Source organism: Lolium perenne, chromosome 6 (genome assembly GCF_019359855.2).
Source record: "Lolium perenne isolate Kyuss_39 chromosome 6, Kyuss_2.0, whole genome shotgun sequence".
NCBI lineage: Eukaryota > Viridiplantae > Streptophyta > Magnoliopsida > Poales > Poaceae > Lolium > Lolium perenne.
Window position 1 is genome coordinate 114,979,339 of NC_067249.2, and position 6,000 is coordinate 114,985,338.

The window sequence follows — 6,000 nt, forward strand, 5'->3', positions numbered from 1 at the left end:
CAAAGCTCTAGCACAAATATAGCAATCGATGCTTTCCTCTTTGAAGGACCATTCTTTTACTTTTAATGTTGAGTCAGTTCACCTATTTCTCTCCACCTCAAGAAGCAAACACTTGTGTTAACTGTGCATTGATTCTTACATACTTGCATATTTGCATTCATCATATTACTCTATGTTGACAATATCCATGAGATATGCATGATGAAAGTTGAAAGCAACCGCTGAAACTTATATCTTCCTTTGTGTTGCTTCGATGCCTTTACTTTGAATCTATTGCTTTATGAGTTAACTCTTGTGCAATCTTTTGATGCTTGTCTTGAAAGTACTCTCCATGAAAAGTTTTGCTATATGTTATCTACTTGTTAGCAACTATAGATCATTGCCTTGAGTCACTTCATTCATTTCATATGCTTTGTAATAGTATGATCAAGGTTATGTAAGTAGCATGTCACTACAGAAATTATTCTTTTTATCGTTTACTGCTCGGACGAGCAGAACTAAGCTTGGGGATGCCGATACGTCCCCGACGTATCCATAATTTCTGTTGTTCCATGCTTGTTTTATGACAATACTTACATGTTTTGCTTGCACTTTATGATGATTTCATGCGTTTTCCGGAACTAACCTATTAACAAGATGCCACAGTGCCAGTTCCTGTTTTCTGCTGTTTTTGGTTCCAGAAAGGCTGTTCGGGTAATATTCTCGGAATTGGACGAAATCAACGCCAAACCTCCTATTTTTCCCGGAAGGCTCCAGAACACCGAAGAAGAGTCGGAGAGGGGCCAGAGGGCCACCAGACCATAGGGCGGCGCGGCCTGGCCTGGGCCCGCGCCACCCTATGGTGTGGAGCCCCCAGGTGCCCCCCTGCGCCGCCTCTTCGCCTATAAAATCCCTTTCGACCTAAAAACACCGTACCAATTGACGAAACTCCAGAAAGACTCCAGGGGTGCCGCCGCCATCGCGAAACTCCAATTCGGGGGACAGAACTCTGTTCCGGCACCCTGCCGGAACGGGGAAGTGCCCCCGGAAGCCATCTCCATCAACGCCACCGCCTCCGCCATGCTCCGTGAGTAGTTCCCCCATGGACTACGGGTTCTAGCAAGATAGCTATGTCGGTATACTCTCCTCCATGTACTTCAATACAATGGTCTCATGAGCTGCCTTACATGATTGAGATTCATCTGATGTAATCGGTGTTGTGTTTGTTGGGATCCGATGGATGATACATTATGATTAGTCTATCTATAAAGTTTGTGAAGTTATTGTTGCTGCAATCTTGTTATGCTTAATGCTTGTCACTAGGGCCCGAGTGGCATGATCTTAGATTTGAGCTCTATACTTATTGCTTAGATTGTATCTACAAGTTGTATGCACATGTTACTGTCCGGAACCAATGGCCCCGAAGTGAGAAGAATCGGGACAACCGGAGGGGATGGCGGTGATGTGAGGATCACATGTTTTCACGGAGTGTTAATGCTTTGCTCCGGTACTCTATTAAAAGGAGTACCTTAATATCCAGTAGTTTCCCTTGAGGCCCGGCTGCCACCGGCTGGTAGGACAAAAGATGTTGTGCAAGTTTCTCATTGCGAGCACGTACGACTATATACGGAAAACATACCTACATAATTAATAAGCCTGATGTTCTATCTTAATGCTTTGATTCCTATCAATTGCCCAACTGTAATTTGTTCACCCAACACTTGTCACTTATTGGAGAGTTACCACTAGTGTAGATCGCTGGGAACCCCGGTCCATCTTTCATCATCAAATACTTGTTCTACATGTCATCATATTACCTCTGTGTTACTATTACTGCTGCTGTGTTACTATTACTACTGCTCTCATATTACTGCTACTTTCACATCACCCCTGTTACTAGTGCTTTTCCAGGTGCAGCTGAATTGACAACTCAGTTGTTAAGGCTTATAAGTATTCTTTACCTCCCCTTGTGTCGAATCAATAAATTTGGGTTATACTTCCCTCGAAGACTATCGCGATCCCCTATACTTGTGGGTCATCACATACCTCCTTTTTGAGCGTATCTCCGGCGCCATGACAGAAGACCCTCAGTAATCGTCCGGCTGCAAGTTAATGCAGTGTATTGCCTCCTTCAGAGCGCAACCCAGTGTCAGAGGTCATCGTGACCCTCCTAGAGAGTGGTGAAGGTATCTCATGTCAAATTCAACAAACTACGGACTAAGCCCGTGCCCACTTTGGATATTGTGGTTGCGCTAGTTAATTGTCATGGGTGAGTACTTAGGCACCAAAGTTTTCATAAAACCCAACCTTTTTCACATCCTCATCATTTTTACCAAATCCTTTCCTTTCATAAATCCTCACTTGGGGAAAACATCATGCCCAAGGTTTTATCAAAAACTTTTACAACAAGGTAAAACCTTGAGGGTTTTCCCAACCTAAAGTTTATGTGTGAACTAAGAAGTATAATAACCCAAAAGTTGCCATTATACCATGAAGGGTGACAAAGACATCCATACTCACATTGAGCATAAATGGAGATAATCAAAAGTGGAGCAATTTTAATGAGGTTAACCCATATCTTTACTAGAATTAGAGGTGTCAAAAGGCGATGAAGGTAATTCGCATACTTAGAGTAGGTATGCAAAGTAACAAGGAGAACCTTACATACTTGGTGGCAAGTATGTAAAGAAACAAAGTAATCGAAAACCCAAGGAACACAAGGAGCCAAGAGACCAAAGGATGGCAAGATCTCAATCAAGAACATAGAGAACGATGGATCAAAGTAAATGGCTTGCCTTGGCTGGCTAGTCCCTGGTCTTCTTCAACACCTTCTCCAAAATCCTCTCCTTCGGCTTCTCCCACGTTCGTATCTAGCGTCGCGAAAATAAAAGGGGAACATACAATCAACACATAACTCAAGAATCAAGTTTTAAAAGAATATGACAAAGCATGCAGGGGTATATGTTGTATTAAGGTGAAAACATGATTTGGCCAAATTTATGAGGAAAAAGGGTTGGGGTGGAAATCAATTAAAAAGAGCAAGTGCTTAAATGGACAACATTTTATGTGACATACCACTTTTATAAACGATCCAGAATTAGTCTTAACAGGGGCCAATATTATTTTTCTCAGATGGACGACATTAAAACAAGATTAACACAATTGGAATCAGTCAAAAAATATTAATTCTATGATTTTAGGATTTTTGTGGAGTGTACAGAAATACATAGAGCAAGTTTATTACACTACAATTCGTATAAAAATCATAAAAATACGAGGTCAGTGGCATGTGAAAGATATTGAAATTCTGGTTCTAACGCAGTTGGTTTCATTTGATTTCGAATTATAGATCTCAAGTTATAAGCAATTTGGTTCACAGGTTTTAAATAAAAAAAACAGAAAAAGTTTAAACCAGTTTTAAACGAAAACTGGGCGGGAAAAGGAGCTGGGCCGTGCTGTGAGAGAAATGGGCCGGCCCAGGGGAGTTTCCACGCGGGCAGGGGAAGGAAAAAGGAAAAACAAAAAGAAAAAGAAGGGGGCCCGGGTGGACCAGGCCGTGCATGGCCACGCTGGCCTGCATGGCCCATGCAGCCGAGCGATCAAGATCCGATGGCCCAGGGCCATCTTCTCCATTTCGCCACGCAGGGCACGAGCGGGCGGCCGTGTTCGGCCGAGAAAAAGCGGGCGGCGGCCGGGGAACTCACCGGCGATCGGCGGGTTGTCGACGGCGGCAGCATGGTGGTGTGGGAGCATCGCGGGCTTGTCCTAGGGCGGCTCGACGGCTTCTCCTCCTTCCTCCCGGCCTCCGGCGGTTCCTCCTTGTACGCGGCGTCCGGCAGCAGGTCTTGACGCGGCGGCGCTCTCCGGACGTCCTGGCACGGCGAGGGGAGGGTTAGGTGGTTGGGGAGAGGAACAAGGCGGAGCTAGGTGGGAGAGAAAGGGGAGGCAGCAGGCCGGTGTCTTGCAGCACCTCCTTCTTCTCCGGCGACGTTCGTGGCAGGGGGTGGTGGAGCTTCGGCGAGCAGCAGCCCAGAGCAGCGCCCTGGGCGCTCTCCGAGAGCGTCTGTGGAGGTGGAGGGCGAGTGGGGAGTGGTGTGAGGGAGAGAGTGGTGCGGGATGGGGGTTTTTATAGGCAGGAGGAGGGCGTCCGGCGGGGCTGGGCGGTGGCGTCGGCCAACCACGGCGCGAGGGCTGGCGTCATCGTGTGGGGCCGTGATGACGTCGGGCTGCTGGCGTCAGCGGGGAGGGGAATCGAGGGGGCGTGCGTGGTTACGAGGCAGAGGGAAGGAAACGAGGCGACGGGCGCGCCGTGCGTCTGTGCGCGCGCGGGAAGGGTTTCCAGGGCGTGCACGTCCCTGGATCGATGGCCTCCTGGTGTGTGGGCTGGTGCACATTTTTGGGCTCGTGGAGAGAGGCATGGGAAAACCAGGGAGGTCCAAGGAAGGTGGGTTGCGGGCCAGTTTGAGGTGGGCTTGAGTGGTGGTGCATGACACCATGCCCCGGCCATGTACCCAAGAGAAAAGAGAGAGGGGTAGGAGAGGGGGTAGTGTCCCTCTAGGGTTCGCAAAGAGAGTAGAAAAGAGGGGTACAAAATGAGAGGGGTTATGTGGCCACGGCCATAAGAGAGAAATAAAGGTGCAAAGAAAAGAGAGGGGTATGGTGAGTGAAGAGGAAAAAGTGGCATGCTTAAGCATGTGCACTTGTGTGCTCCAACATGAGGTGAAGAAGGAAAAACTTATGAGTTGTCTCCCTAGTGGTGCTAAGAAAAAAATTCCCTCATTTAATTTTTTGTACAAAAACTTGATACTAAGGGTTTTAGTGTGAGTAGTGATTCATGTACACATACTTCCAACAAATTTTAAGCAAAACTATATGCTATGCAACACTAGGTAGCAATGTATGAAAAGTTTTTGTTGGCCCAAATTTTTAAAACTAGAAAATATGCAGGGTTTGAAAAGTGGGTTGTGACACCAACTCCGCCTACCCCGCGTCGTTCTGAGGGCACCGGCGGGTGCGCCTCTTCTTCCTCTACCTCGTGCTGCAAGGAATCGATCCGGGGAGCCTTGTATCGATGTCATGGTCATCTTCCCTGCCTCCGACCCCGAGCTCCTCGTCGACCATGGCGACGCCGTCTGCCTTTCCCCGCCCTCTTCGACCGTCTCCACGCGCTCCCGGTGAGAACGCGCACCTCCCGGTCCCCCGTACCTTCCCCCAAGGCCTCTGCTTCATCCTGTCCACGCTGACCTGCCTCCTTCCGCCGCAGCACGTCGCCGCTGGCGAAGCTCCGGTGACCCCCGTTGATGGCGCCACTCCCTTCAGGTCCAGCGCGTCGAGGCGCTTCCCCGACTCCCACTCCCGCTTCCTGGCTCGCGCGGAGACGACGGATTCTTCTCCGACTTGACGCCGTTGACCACCAGTTGGCCGCGCGGATGCTTCGCCAGCGTGGCGTCCGACATCGCCGTGGGCCCTCCTCGTCAGCCTATGCGGCTAGGTAACCCTTGGGTGAGCCTCTCTCAGATCCAGATCGGATCTGGTTGTTTTCGTCCAGCCCCCTGCATATTTTTGTGCATCAACCCGGTGCCCCTGCCTCTGTCTCTTTTCAGAAAACCCTCTGGCCCTTTAACAAACCAACCCGGGGTCCCTCCCCTGGCTGGAATTTATTTCCAGGTCCTTTCCCAATTAATAAAATCTGTTTTCTATAATTTAAAATGCTGAAAAACTATTTCCTTAATAACTTTTAATCGGTAACTCCAATTAAAATGTGTTATATATGAAAATTGATCAGAAAAATGTGAAGAACATGAATATGCCATCCATTCATCTGTTTCTATCTCGCATCATGCCACGACATGATAGTTCGTGTATGTCCACCTAACATATACGTGGAGTATTTTGGAATTATCGGATAAGAATTCCCCACTCCGTTTAATATTGAAGTAGCTCACCCTTGCCATGTCTTGCCATGCTAATCAACAATTAACTTTGCCGGTAGATATGCAACTTAACCTAATTTGTTTGTCC